At 42.8% G+C, this 15,679-nt stretch overlaps 1 protein-coding gene across 5 annotated transcripts in view; it reads left to right on the forward strand.

The window, feature by feature from the left end:
• Positions 1-15,679, forward strand: part of FAM131B (family with sequence similarity 131 member B) — a 153,934-nt gene that overhangs the window by 808 nt on the left and 137,447 nt on the right. The window lies entirely within an intron of this gene.

A 15,679-nucleotide genomic window follows, 5' to 3' on the forward strand; every position in this document is an offset into this window, starting at 1 on the left:
GTGCATTAACCCATAGCAAGCCATGGGATCTGCAGGGTTAGACGGTGAAGTGTGCAGTGCATGGTGAGACGATGGACTGTGACACATGGAGCACACTGCAAGGTGAACGGGCTATGATACCATGAGCTGGAGAGCGCAGGGGGACAACCAGCCGCAGCAATAGGATTTGCAGCAATGCTGGACTCTCTAACAACCTCTATCTACTAACACTTGACACATGCAAAGTCTGCACACCGCAAGAGGAAAACATGGCCAGCACACAAACTACACATCAACACAGCATAGTGCCATACGCTCCATCACTTTATTATTATTATTCAGGATTTATATAGCGCCAACAGTTTGTGCAGCACTTTCCACGTCGTTACTTCTCCAGTAAGAACTCAACAATAGGTTGGGTTTGATAAATAAAATTCATTTTTTATTGACCTTCCTTAAGCATATAGACCTTTAAAGTCCCGATTTGTATCCATTGTTCCGATTCTCCAGTAACAATCCATCCTGCCAGGCAATATTAATACTCGATGACACGCTATAAACACAACGCCAGATACTAAGACAGGCAGAGTGTAAACACTCAACGCAACAATGCTATGACATAATGAATGCTATGGAAGAAAAGAAGAATGTAAACACTGCAATGTAATGCTATAGCCTATGACAAAATCCAAACACTGACAAAGTCTATAGAATACAATGTAAACACTGCAATGTGAAAACTGAGGTCTATGGGAAAAAATAGGCACTGGCAAAGTCTATAAGTGATGACATGATGTAAACACTGCAAAAAACAAACTGTGGGCTGTAATACAATGTAAACACTGCAATATACAAACTGTGGACTGTGACACAATGTAAACACTGCAGAAGGAAGACCATGCACTGTGACATCATAAGAATACTACAAATATAAGAGCTATACACTATGACCAAATATAAACAGTGACAAAGTCTATAGAACACAATGTAAACATTGCAATATAAAAACTGTGGGCTGTAACACAATGTAAACACTGCAATATAAAACGGTGGACTGTAACACAATATAAACACTGCAATATAAAAACAGTGGACTGTAACACAATGTAAACACTGCAAAATAAAAACTGTGGACTGTAACATGATGTAAAAACTGCAATATAAAACTGTGGACTGTGACACAATGTAAACACTGCAATATAAAAACAGTGGGCTGTAACACAATGTAAACACTGCAATATAACAACTGTGGGCTGTAACACAATGTAAATACTGCAATATAAAACTGTGGACTGTGACACAATATAAACACTGCAATATAAAAACTGTGGACTGTAACACAATGTAAATACTGCAATATAAAACTGTGGACTGTAACACAATGTAAACACTGCAGAAGGAATACCACGCACTGTGACATCATAAGAATACTACAAATATTAGAGCTATACACTATTACCCAATATAAACACTGACAAAGTCTATAGAACACAATGTAAACACTGCAATATAAAAACTGCGGACTGTAATACAATGTAAATACTGCAAAATAAAAACTGTGGACTGTAACACAATATAAACACTGCAATATAAAACTGTGGACTGTAACACAATACAAACACTGCAATATAAAACTGTGGACTGTAACACAATACAAACACTGCAATATAAAACTGTGGACTGTAACACAATACAAACACTGCAAAATAAAAACTGTGGACTATAACACAATATAAACACTGCAATATAAAAACTGTGGACTGTCACACAATGTAAACACTGCAATAAAAACTGCGGACTGTAACACAATACAAACACTGCAATATAAAACTGTGGACTGTAACACAATACAAACACTGCAATATAAAACTGTGGACTGTAACACAATACAAACACTGCAATATAAAACTGTGGGCTGTAACACAATGTAAACACTGCAATAAAAACTGTGGACTGTAACACAATACAAACACTGCAATATAAAACTGTGGACTGTGACACAATGTAAACACTACAAAATAAAAACTGTGGACTATAACACAATATAAACACTGCAATATAAAAACTGTGGACTGTGACACAATGTAAACACTGCAGAAGGAATACCATGCACTGTGACTGTGACACCATAAGAATACTACAAATATAAGAGCTGTACACTATGACCAAATATAAAAACTGACAAAGTCTATAGAACACAATGTAAACACTGCAATATAAAACTTTGGACTGTGACACAATGTAAACACTGCAATATAAAAACTGTGGACTGTAATACAATGTAAACACTGCAGAAGGAAGACCATGCGCTGTGACATCATAAGAATACTACAAATATAAGAGCTATACACTATGACCAAATATAAACACTGACAAAGTCTATAGAACACAATGTAAACACTGCAATATAAAAACTGTGGGCTGTAACACAATGTAAACATTGCAATATGAAAAACGGAGGTCTATTGGTAAATATTTGCACTGACAAAGTCTCTAGGTGATAATACAATGTATAAAATGCAGTAGGAGGACCATGGACTATGATGTCATAGGAATACTACAAAACATAAGAACTGTAGGCTGTGATCAAACATAAACACTGACAAAGTCTCTAGGTGATGATACAATGTAAACACTGCAGTATAAAAACTATGGACTGCAAAAAAACAATGTAAACACTGCAGAATGAGGACTGTGGACCATGACATAATAGGAATGCTACAATAATAAGAACTATAAACTATGACCAAATATAAAACTGACAAAATCATGATGGCACAATGTAAATACAGCAATATAAAAACTGTGGACTGTAACACAATGGGGGAGATTTATTAAAGCTGGAGCACTCAGAATCTGGTGTAGCTGTGAATGGTGGCCAATCAGCTTCTAACTTCAGCTTGTTCAGTTAAGCTTTGGCAATAAAACCTGGAAGGTGATTGGTTTCTATGTAGAGTTGCACCAGATTTTGCACTCTTCAGTTTTAGTAAATAATCCCCAATGTAAACGCTGCAGAAGGAAGACCATGCACTGTGACATCATAAGAATACTACAAATATAAGAGCTATACACTATGACCAAATATAAACACTGACAAAGTCTGTAGAACACAATGTAAACATTGCAATATGAAAACTGAGGTCTATGGGAAATGATATGCACTGACTCTAGGTGAAGACACAATTGGGTAGATTTACTAAAACTAGAGCACTCGGAATCTGGTGCAGCTGTGCATGATAGCCAATCAGCTTCTAACTTCAGCTTGTTCAAATAAGTTTTGGCAATAAAACCTGGAAGCTGATTGGTTTCTATTAGTGATCGACCGATATTGTTTTTTTAGTGCCGATACCGATATTTTGGTCATCGGATATCAGTATCGGCCGATATTGGCCGATATTTTTGGACATTTAAATTTATTTTTTTTTTTTACAGGTACTCATGTGGAGGGATCTGAGGGTCTAAAAGACCCCAAACCCCTCCTCTGCACTTAAAAGCATTTAAAACACCAAGTTTGGCTGTTTTGAATGCTCATATTTTTTTTGAACCCGGAACTGATGTCATGACATCACTTCCGGGTTTTTACATGGAGACCTGATGAGAGCCGAATGTGGCTTTGATTGGGTCTTTTGTTCGGTGGCCGGGCAGGCTGGTTGCCCAGGTCTCCCGATGGGACGGGAGACCCGGGCGAGCCGTGGAAGGTGGCGGGAGGGGGATGGGGGGACGTCCCCTCCCGCTCCTTGTAATGACAGCCGAGCGGCTTCTCAGCCACATTGGTTGTCATTACAAGACAGCCGACCGTCGGCTATGGACACCGGTACCGGGATGATGCCTCTAGCTGCAGGCATCACTCCGGTACAGCACTTTCCCAAAATATCAGCAATATGGGTCACCTTGGTGGCCGATTTCGATATATCGGGGGACAGTGCAGATCGGCCCCCGATATATTGGCATTGCCAATAATCGGTCGATCCCTAGTTTCTTTGCACAAGTGCACCAAATTTTGCAATCTCCAGTTTTAGTAAATCAAACCCAATATAAACAATGCTGTTGCAAGTTCATGGGCTTTGATATAATAGGAATACTACAAAACATAAGAACTGTAGACTGTGACCAAATATAAACACTGACAAAGTCTCTAGCACACAATGTAAACATTGCAATATGAAAACTGAGGTCTATGGGAAAATATATGCACTGACAAAGTCTCTAGGTCAAGGGTGTCAAACTCAATTTCTGCAGAGGCCTTATCAGCATTATGGTTGCCCTCAAAGGGCCGGTTATATCTGTAAGATTAGATGTCCAGAGCACCCCACGCCCCCCTGACACCCTTACATGAGATGTCAAGAGCCCCCCCACCATCATAAGTCAAGAGTCACCCATCCTTTCTTATATCACAATGCACCCCTTTACCTTGTGCTACTGCCAGGAAGATGCGGGTGGATCTGGGAAGAAGAAAGTGCAAGGTCTGGAGGAGGACCAGAGGAGGGCTGGAGTCAGCTTACAGAGTCTGCTGAATACTGAGACCAGGGGAGGCAGAGACAAGGTGGTGTTGTGGCTGCACAGCGAGGTGCAGGATCTGTAGGAGGAGTTTTGCCCTCCTCTCTGCTGCAGACTGCTGAGAAGGGGGGTTGGGCAAAGACGAGCCTTTTTACAGCAGCACAGCACAGGATCTGGCAAAGGAGTCCTGTTCGCTCTGCTGCTGACTACTGAGACAGGGTGGGGGCAGAGGCAAGGGGGGTGCCACAGCTGCAGGAAAGGTGCGAGGGCCACATGAAATGGCCCTGGGGGCCGCATTCGGCCCGCGGGCCTTGTGTTTGACACCTGTGCTCTAGGTGATAATACAAGGTAAACAATGCAGTAGGACCATGGACTATAATGTCATAGGAATACTACAAAACATAAGAACTGTAGGCTGTGACCAAACATAAACACTGACAAAGTCTCTAGGTGATGACACAATGTAAACACTGCATGGACTGCAAAAAACAATGTAAACACTGCAGAATGAGGACTGTGGACCATGACATAATATGAATGCTACAATAATAAGAACTATAAACTATGACCAAATATAAAATTGACAAAATCATGATGGCACAATGTAAACACAGCAAGATAAAATACAAACATTGCAATATAAAATATTATATGTAAACACTGCAATACAAAATATAAACACTGCAAAATAAAATATAAAATGTGCACACTGCAATATAAAATGTGCACACTGCAATATAAAATGTGCACACTGCAATATAAAATGTGCACACTGCAAAATAAAATATAAAATGTGCACACTGCAATATAAAATATACACTCTGTAATACAAAATATTAAATGTAAACAGTGCAATAAAAAAATATAAAATATAAACTCTGCAATTATAAAATATGAAATGTAAACACTGCAATATAAAATATAAACTCTGCAATACAAAATATGAAATGTAAACACTGCAATGTAAATATGAAATGTAAACACTGCAATATAAAATATAAACTCTGCAATACAAAATATAAAATATAAACATTGCAAAATAAAATATAAAATATAAAATGTGCACACTACAATATAAAATATACACTCTGTAATACAAAATATTAAATGTAAACACCGCAATGTAAAATATGAAACGTGCACACTGCAATATAAAATATAAACTCTGCAATACAAAATATTAAAAATAAACACTGCAATATAAAATATACACTCTGTAATACAAAATATTAAATGTAAACACTGCAATGTAAATATGAAATGTAAACACTGCAATATAAAATATAAACTCTGCAATACAAAATATTAAATATAAACACTGCAATATAAAAACATAAAAGAAGATGACACAATGTACACACTGCACTATAAAAACTGTACACTTTGACAAACATGGGGGGGGGAGTTACTAAAACTTGTGCACACAGAATCTGGTGCAGCTGTGCAAAGTAACCAATCAGCTTCTAACTTCAGTTTCTTCCAGTGCCGGTTCACATTGGTGCGATGCGGGAACCCTGCGAATCCACTGCGTGTTCCTGCATCGCACTTGACTTGTAGGCAGTTCACACTGCCATAGGCCAACTGCTGGGGGTGTCAATACAAAGTTAACGACACCCCCCAGATCAGTTTGCATATCGCAGTGCGAACGGTCAGTTCGGACAGGGATAGGATCGCATAGGTGTGAAAACCCCATGTGATCCGATTCTGGTGGAGACCAAAAAAAGGGCCCTGTGCGACTTTGGTCCGAATACAATTCCAATTCAGTCTTACAATCCGTATGGGCGAATTCACATCGCACAGACATCGCATGTGATTTGCAGAGCAGTACAGTGCGACTCACATGCGATGTCTGACATTGCTATAGTGTGAACTGGCACCTAAACCTAGAAGCTGATTGGTGACTATGTGCAGCTACATTAGATTCTGTGTGCGCCAGTTTTAGGCTGCATTCACATGTCAGCGTTTTGATCGCGGGCAGAATCGCCGCGATTCCGCCCGCGATCCGGAGATTATTGCAAATCGTGGGACGCATGTGCGTTGCCCGTGATTTGCAATAGCCCCCCCAAACGCTGAGCGATGTTGCCGCGATTTCCGCCTGCCGAATCGCAGTAACATCACGCAAAAAAAACCGCGGGACGCAATACGCTCCAAAGAAGCTCTTGTACTTTTTTGGGCGTAATGCGTCCCGCGATTTTTTTTTGCGCGATGTTACCGCGATTTGGCAGGCGGAAATCGCGGCAACATCGCTCAGCGTTTGGGGGGCTATTGCAAATCACGGGCAACGCACAGGCGTCCCGCGATTTGCAATAATCTCCGGATCGCGGGCGGAATCGCTGCGATTCTGCCCGCGATCCAAACGCTGACATGTGAATGCAGCCTTAGTAAATCTCCCCCCAATGTAAACAATGTAGAATGAAGACCGTGGACTATGACCTATGACCCAATAGGAACACTACAAAAAAAAAAACAATGGACTATGTCACAATTCAAACACTGCTAAAAGATTGCTAAACCTATGACACTATAAACACTACAATACAGGACCTGGGACTGACAGACAATGTCAATATTGCAACATATAGACTGTGCACTACATTATAGTATAAACACTAAAACTAAATAAAACAAACAAAAGGCTGCAAAATATACCTTGGGATTAAAATTGGCCAAAACTGTGGGCTATGCACAATACAAACCTGCAGATTAAACACCGGGACTGTAGCACAAGATAAACAAAAGCAAATCATAGAATGTTGATCAGGACACAATGATCAGGAAACACAATAAACAACAAACACAATATAAACACTGCTAAAGATTATCTACTATGACTAGAATGTAAATGCAAAGAAAAGCCATATATATGCAAAAATTGAGGCATGATCCTAAATATATATAGTGGTGCCACATCCAATGATATAGAAAAGTGCAAAAAGGCGGGGGGGATAATCCACAAGAATAATGGGACTTTTAAGGCATCCACTGATTGATCTCATAAGAAAACATACAATCCTTAATAGTGAAAATACATACACAATGTATTGGTATAAAAGTTCTGAATACATAAAAACCATCACAAAAGTGAATAAGCACAACAGAGCAACAATGTGCTCCAGAGCCAAAAAAAGAATGGAGATGTCCCGTTTGGAACAATCCCTCCGTTATAACTACTATAACTCCAATGGGATCCCCTGAAGAAGCTGCATAGCGAAACATGTAGTGAAAAGGGAATAAGCCCAACAGTGCAACAACATGCTCCTGAACCAAAAGAAGAGTGGAGATGTCCCGTTTGGAACAATCCCTCCGCTATTGCTATCCTGTAGCCCCCATCCAGGAGATTGTTGGGCACCCTCTGTCCTATAATATAACTCCAATGGGAATCCCTGAAGAAGCTGCATAGCGAAACACGTAGTGAAAAGTGAATAAGCACAACAGTGCAACAACGTGCTCCTGAGCCAAAAGAACCCATGAGTGGTCTGACATACAGCAGGGTCTGTGTCTGATGACCATCTAGGTGGCCGGTCTCCTATGCCCGGATCAGAAGGGTTCTAATGCACAAATCTACTAAAGGATCACTACGCGTTTCACCATGCAGCTTCTTCAGGGAATCCCATTGGAATTATAGTATAGGACAGAGGGCGCCCGACAATGTCCTGGATGAAGGGGCTACAGGATAGCAGTAGCTGCATGTGGGACCACTCAAGGGTTCTTTTGGCTCAATATCATGTTGTTGCCCTGTTGTGCTTATTCACTTTTCGCTACATGTTTCGCTATGCAGCTTCTTCAGGGGATCTTATTGGAATTATAGTATAGGACAGAGGGCGCCCGACAATCTCCTGGATGAAGGGGTTACAGGATAGCAGTAGCTGCATGTGGGACCACTCAAGGGTTCTTTTGGCTCAGGATCATGTTGTTGCCCTGTTGTGCTTATTCACTTTTCACTACATGTTTCGCTGTGCAGCTTCTTCAGGGGATCTTATTGGAGTTATAGTATAGGACAGAGGGTGCCCAACAATCTCCAGGATGAAGGGGCTACAGGATAGCAGTAGCGGAGGGATTGTTCCAAATGGGTCTAACCAGTGTGTATATATATCTCCTTTCTGTAGAGGAATCACAGTTCCTATAGGTGCTGATCCAATCAGCATGGAATGGCCCCTCCGGCAGGGAGACTGTGGAGATGTACTGTTTGGAACAATCCATCCGCTACTGCTATCCTGTAGCCTCCCCCCCCCATCCAGGAGATTGTTGGGCGCCCTCTGTCCTATACTATAACTCCAATGGGATCCCCCTGAAGAAAATGCATAGCGAAACATGTCGTGAAAAGTGAATAAGCAACGTGCTCCTGAGCCAAAAGAACCCATGAGTGGTCCGACATGCAGCAGGGTCTGTGTCTGATGACCATCTAGATAGCCGACCTCCTATGCCCGGATCAAAAGGGTTCTAATGCACAAATCCACCAAAGGAACTCTACGCATTTCACTATGCAGCTTCTTCAGGGGATCTCATTGGAGTTATAGCGTAGGACAGAGGGTGCCTAACAATCTCCTGGATTAAAGCTACAGGATGGCAGTAGCGGAGGGATTGTCCCAAATGGAACTAACCAGTGTGTATATATATATATATATATATATATATACACACATATATATATATATATATACATATATATCCTTTCTGTAGAGGAACCTCAATTCCTATAGGTACTGATCCAATCAGCATGGAATGGCCCCTCCGGCAGGGAGAAGGTAGAGATGTCCCATTTAGAACAATCCCTCCGTTACTGCTATCCTGTAGCCCCCCCATCCAGGAGATTTTCAGGCACCCTCTGTCCTATACTATAACTCCAATGGGATCCCCTGAAGAAGCTGCATAGCGAAACACGTAGTGAAAAGTGAATAAGCATAACAGTGCAGCAACGTGCTCCTGAGCCAAAAGAACCCGTGAGTGGTCCGACATGCAGCAGGGTCTGTGTCTGATGACCATCTAGATGGCCGACCTCCTATGCCCGGATCAGAAGGGTTCTAATGCACAAATCCACCAAAGGATCACTACGCGTTTCGCTATGCAGCTTCTTCAGGGGATCCCATTGGAGTTATAGTATAGGACACCTGGATAGGGGGCTACAGGATAGTAGACTAACAATTCTACTGTCCAAAGATGCCCTCTGTGCTCCTTCATCCAGAGTAGGGGGGGGGCACACTAATACAGGAGTGTGTTACTGGTCAGATCACCAGGTGAATACAGAGGAGAAAAAGAGAAAACAAATGCAGCCACCACATCTAAGATGGAATATGTAAAATATTTGGTTTTGAATTTATTACCGCTTTAAACTACCGCAGAGCAAAACTTCTGCACTGTGACATCATGGAAATACTGATCAATAAATAGGATTAGGAAAGAGGTAAAAGCACTGAGAACTACACATTGCAGGACAGAAAACTCCTGGATTGGATACAATGTATACACTGCAGAGTGACCGCATGGACAGGGATACAATGTATACACTGCAGAGTGACCGCATGGACAGGGATACAATGTATACACTGCAGAGTGACCGCATGGACAGGGATACAATGTATACACTGCAGAGTGACCGCATGGACAAGGATACAATGTATACACTGCAGAGTGTCCACATGGACAGGGATACAATGTATACACTGCAGAGTGACCACATGGACAGGGATACAATGTATTCACTGCAGAGTGACCGCATGGACAGGGATACAATGTATACACTGCAGAGTGTCCACATGGACAGGGATACAATGTATACACTGCAGAGTGTCCACATGGACAGGGATACAATGTATACACTGCAGAGTGACTGCATGGACAGGGATACAATGTATACATTGCAGAGTGACCACATGGACAGGGATACAATGTATACACTGCAGAGTGACCACATGGACAGGGATACAATGTATTCACTGCAGAGTGACCGCATGGACAGGGATACAATGTATACACTGCAGAGTGTCCACATGGACAGGGATACAATGTATACACTGCAGAGTGACTGCATGGACAGGGATACAATGTATTCACTGCAGAGTGACTGCATGGACAGGGATACAATGTATACACTGCAGAGTGACCGCATGGACAGGGATACAATGTATACACTGCAGAGTGACCACATGGACAGGGATACAATGTATTCACTGCAGAGTGACCGCATGGACAGGGATACAATGTATACACTGCAGAGTGACCGCATGGACAGGGATACAATGTATACACTGCAGAGTGACTGCATGGACAGGGATACAATGTATACACTGCAGAGTGACCGCATGGACAGGGATACAATGTATACACTGCAGAGTGTCCACATGGACAGGGATACAATGTATACACTGCAGAGTGACTGCATGGACAGGGATACAATGTATACACTGCAGAGTGTCCACATGGACAGGGATACAATGTATACACTGCAGAGTGACCGCATGCACAGGGATACAATGTATACACTGCAGAGTGTCCACATGGACAGGGATACAATGTATACACAGCAGAGTGACTGCATGGACAGGGATACAATGTAACACTGCAGAGTGACTGCATGGACAGGGATACAATGTATACACAGCAGAGTGACCGCATGGACAGGGATACAATGTATACACTGCAGAGTGACCGCATGGACAGGGATACAATGTATACACTGCAGAGTGACCGCATGGACAGGGATACAATGTATACACAGCAGAGTGACTGCATGGACAGGGATACAATGTATACACTGCAGAGTGTGACCGCATGGACAGGGATACAATGTATACACAGCAGAGTGACCGCATGGACAGGGATACAATGTATACACTGCAGAGTGTCCACATGGACAGGGATACAATGTATACACTGCAGAGTGTCCACATGGACAGGGATACAATGTATACACAGCAGAGTGACTGCATGGACAGGGATACAATGTATACACTGCAGAGTGTGACCGCATGGACAGGGATACAATGTATACACTGCAGAGTGTGACCGCATGGACAGGGATACAATGTATACACTGCAGAGTGACCGCATGGACAGGGATACAATGTATACACTGCAGAGTGACCGCATGGACAGGGATACAATGTATACACTGCAGAGTGACCGCATGGACAGGGATACAATGTATACACTGCAGAGTGACCGCATGCACAGGGATACAATGTATACACTGCAGAGTGACCGCATGGACAGGGATACAATGTATACACTGCAGAGTGACCGCATGGACAGGGATACAATGTATACACTGCAGAGTGACCGCATGGACAGGGATACAATGTATACACTGCAGAGTGACCGCATGGACAGGGATACAATGTATACACTGCAGAGTGACTGCATGGACAGGGATACAATGTATACACTGGAATGTATCATCCCTTCTCTTGTTTAATAAGGCAAAAGCCATGTACAGAATGTAACCTGCCAATCAGCAATCATCCATCAGTGACCGGACTGATCCATTTATCCATTATGGATTGCTGCCCTTTGCCCTTCCTCCATGCCCTTTGCCCTTCCTCCATGCCCTTTGCCCTTCCTCCATGCCCTTTGCCATTCCTCCATGCCCTTTGCCCTTCCTCCATGCCCTTTGCCATTCCTCCATGCCCTTTGCCCTTCCTCCATGCCCTTTGCCCTTCCTCCACGCCCTTTGCCCTGTTTTATTATATAAGAACAGATTTCTTCATTTTATTTGATTTTATAAGATTTGTGCAAGCTGACAATCCCAATCATTTGTAAGGATGTATTACACAAACAGACTGGACTGTGATTGGCCGATCCCAGCGCTGACATGTGATGCAAGAGATTCCAGTATTTCATGTAGATGTTTATTATTCTATGCAGAGATCTTTCAGTTTGCTGGGTAATTTCCCAGGGGGAGGGACATCAATCTCACTTTGTTCTGTAGGGTAAAGTGTAAAAGCGTCCGCCAAACAAGCCTGATATCCTAGCACCCGGGGCTCATTTAAAGCACAGTGTTTGCATCAACATGTGTCCAACGCACATACATTGACACGCACCGTGTTCATTTTTGCAGCTGACATTTTAGCACTTTGCGGTGCATTGATATGCAGGACTGGGACAAGGGGTGGGCAGGAGAGACAGTTGCCCTGGGCATAGTGGAGCAAGGGGGCAGAGAATGTATACAGAGTGATAAACCCATTCTATGGCATGCATTAACAGTAGGGGAGGGGTACATCCTTGCCCTTGGCGCTAGATTAACTATCCTGGTTCTGTTGATATTAGTGCTGGGACAAGGTCACCCAGAGCCCAGGGCGAACATTTGCGCCCCCCCAAGACGTATGAGCATCAAGTGTCAGTAAACCCCCCCCCCCCCCCAAAAAAAGGAAATTAAGCACTAATCAGCATGCTTACTCCCTAAGCAATAATTCCCCCTCCTCTCAATACAAATCCACCCCCCTGCTGAAATCCCCCCCCCCCCCAACCCCTCTAGCTTAAATTCTCCCCTTATGCCAACAGCACAAATCCACCCCCCTGAAAAAAATCCCCTCCCAGTACAAATCATTTAACACTCAAATTTCACTCTGCGCACAAATCCTCTTCCCCCACTCCGATCCCCCCCCCCAGCACAAATTCCCCCCAATTTCCCCTCCTAGCACAATTAGTCCCAATCATTCCAGCTAGCACCACCCCCCCCCCCCTCTAAAAAAAAATTCCCCCTAGCACAAATCCCTTCCCTCCTAACATATTACTTTTTCTAGTAAACCCCCCTGAAATTCCCCCTCCTAACACAAATACTCTCCCCCCACTCCAAATCCTCCCCCTCCCAGCACAAGTTCTCCCCAATCTCCCATCCTAGCACAAATACACCCCCCCCCCCCAATTTCCCCTCCTAGCACAAATAGCCTCAATCATTCCTGCTAGCACAAATCCTCCCCCCCCCCCCCCCCAAAATCCTCTCCTGGCTCTTACCAGTGCGGCTTTGAAATCGCACGATTTCAAAGTCTCAGATCAGTGCGATTTCATTGCGCCTCTCAGCCTTTCAACTTAATTTAACCATTTGGGGGTGGGCAGGAGGGGGGCTTCCCTGGGCACTGTGGTATCATGTGAGCTGGGGGGGGAGCTCCACAAGGAGATTGGGAGGAGGGAATTAGTGTTGGAAGGAAGAATTAGGGATAAAAACACAGGGTAAGTATTGTTCTAGGAGGGGCAGTTTGGGGGGTGGGGGTGCTAAGAGTGGTGATTTAGAGGGATTTGTGCTAAAAACTGTGATTTTTTTTGTGGGGGGGGGGGGCATTTGAGCTGAGGGGTTTGGGGCATTAGGGGGCAAAGATATGTGCTGGGAGGAGGAATTTCAGCGGGGGAGCAGATTTGTACTGGGAGGAGGGGGAATTTATACTTAGGGGGTAAGCATGCAGATTAGTGCTCAGTGTTTTTGTGGGGGGCTTTTTGCTGACACATAATGCTCATATATGTTGGGGGGGGGTGCATGTTCGCCCTGGGCTCTAGATGACCTTGTCCCAGCGCTGCCTATAACAGCTTTACTGCTACGGGTGCCAGCTGTGCCCCGGGTCACATATATATACATGATCCCGCACTTCTGCCTGCAGGGGGCATGCGTGGGACACATCTGCTGTGATTATTCACAGCAGAAGCCGATCTGCGGGTGCCGATGTCCGCTGGCACCCGCTGATCGTCAAGTAGAGACTCAGAACAGATGAAAACAAGGCTGAGTTCCGTTCTGACAGGGGGGAAGGGATGGATTATACGTTCCTGCAAAGCAGGGAAGAAAAATCCATCTCTTCCCCTAGTAAAAGCAGAACAGATTGTAAACACAAACACTGGCTAGGCACACATTTAACCCTTTGATTGCCCCTGATGTTTAACCCCTTCCCAGCCAGTGTCATTAGTACAGTGACAGTGCATATTTTTTATCACTGATGACTGTATTAGTGTCACTGGTTACCACAAAGTGTTAGTTAGTGTCAGAATGTCCGCCGCAATATCGCAGTCCCACTATAAGTCGCGGATTGCCCACATTACTAGTATAAAAAACATAAGTAAATAAAAATTCCATATATATATATATATATATTTATATGTATATATATATATATATATATATGGAATTTTATGTATAGGTATATATATATATATATATATATATGGAATTTTATGTATAGGTATATATATATATATATATATATAGATAGATAGATATATATCTATATATATATACCATTGTTTGTAGATGCAATAACGTTTGTGCAAACCAATCAATATACACTTATTGGGATTTTTTTAAATATGTAGCAGAATAAATATTGGTCTAAATCCATGAAAAAATTAGATTTTTTTTTACATTTTTTTTATTGGACATGTTTTAGAGAAGAATGTAAAAAATATTGTTTTTTTATTTTCAGAATTGTCAAATTTTTTTGTTTATAGCGCAAAAACAAAAAGTCGCAGAGGTGTTCAAATACCACCAAAAGCAAGTTCTATTAGTGGGAAAATAATGACATATATTTTATTTGGGTACAGCGTTGCATGGCCGCACAATTGTTAGTTAAACTCCTTGCCGTAGCGCAAAAAATGGCCTTGTCATGAAGCGGGGGGGGGAGGGGGGTAATCTTCCGGAGGTGAATTGGTTCACAGAAATCAATGTAAGTCGCAATTAAATAACAGGAAAGTAGTGCAGGAACCTTTTTAAAAGTCACCATGACTTGAGTCGCAGCGATTTGGACGGCTCCATTGCTGCAAATGGGGTGCGACTTGTCATGTGATTTTGAATGGTCAAATCGCATTGGCGTGAACCAGGGCTAAATGTTGGCCAGTAAGAGACTGTTTAGGTCCCGTCACTCCTGTGCATGTAAGCACACACGTTGGAACTCAAGAAAGAAATTTCTCATAGAAACGCATTGCCCAGTGAGGCCTTTGACATCCATGTGCTGGGTTTTGAAAAAAAAAAAAAAGACACATCCATTGTTATGTGCATGTTCATGCGTCATGAGGCCTCTAGAAGTCTATGGCAATGCATGAAAATGCACACCATGCACTTTTGATGGGACATCCTTAACTTCTATGGGCCTCAAAAACGCATGTGAGCTACATTGGAAAATGCACTTATAGATGTGAACAGGTTCCCTCTATAACAGGGGGCTTCAACCTTTCTACACTAAGGGCCAATTTACTGTGCTTCAGACTTCAGGGGGGCTATCTTTGGTAT

Source organism: Pelophylax lessonae (assembly GCF_965119305.1).
Source record: "Pelophylax lessonae genome assembly, chromosome: 9".
NCBI classification, from domain to species: Eukaryota; Metazoa; Chordata; class Amphibia; order Anura; family Ranidae; genus Pelophylax; species Pelophylax lessonae.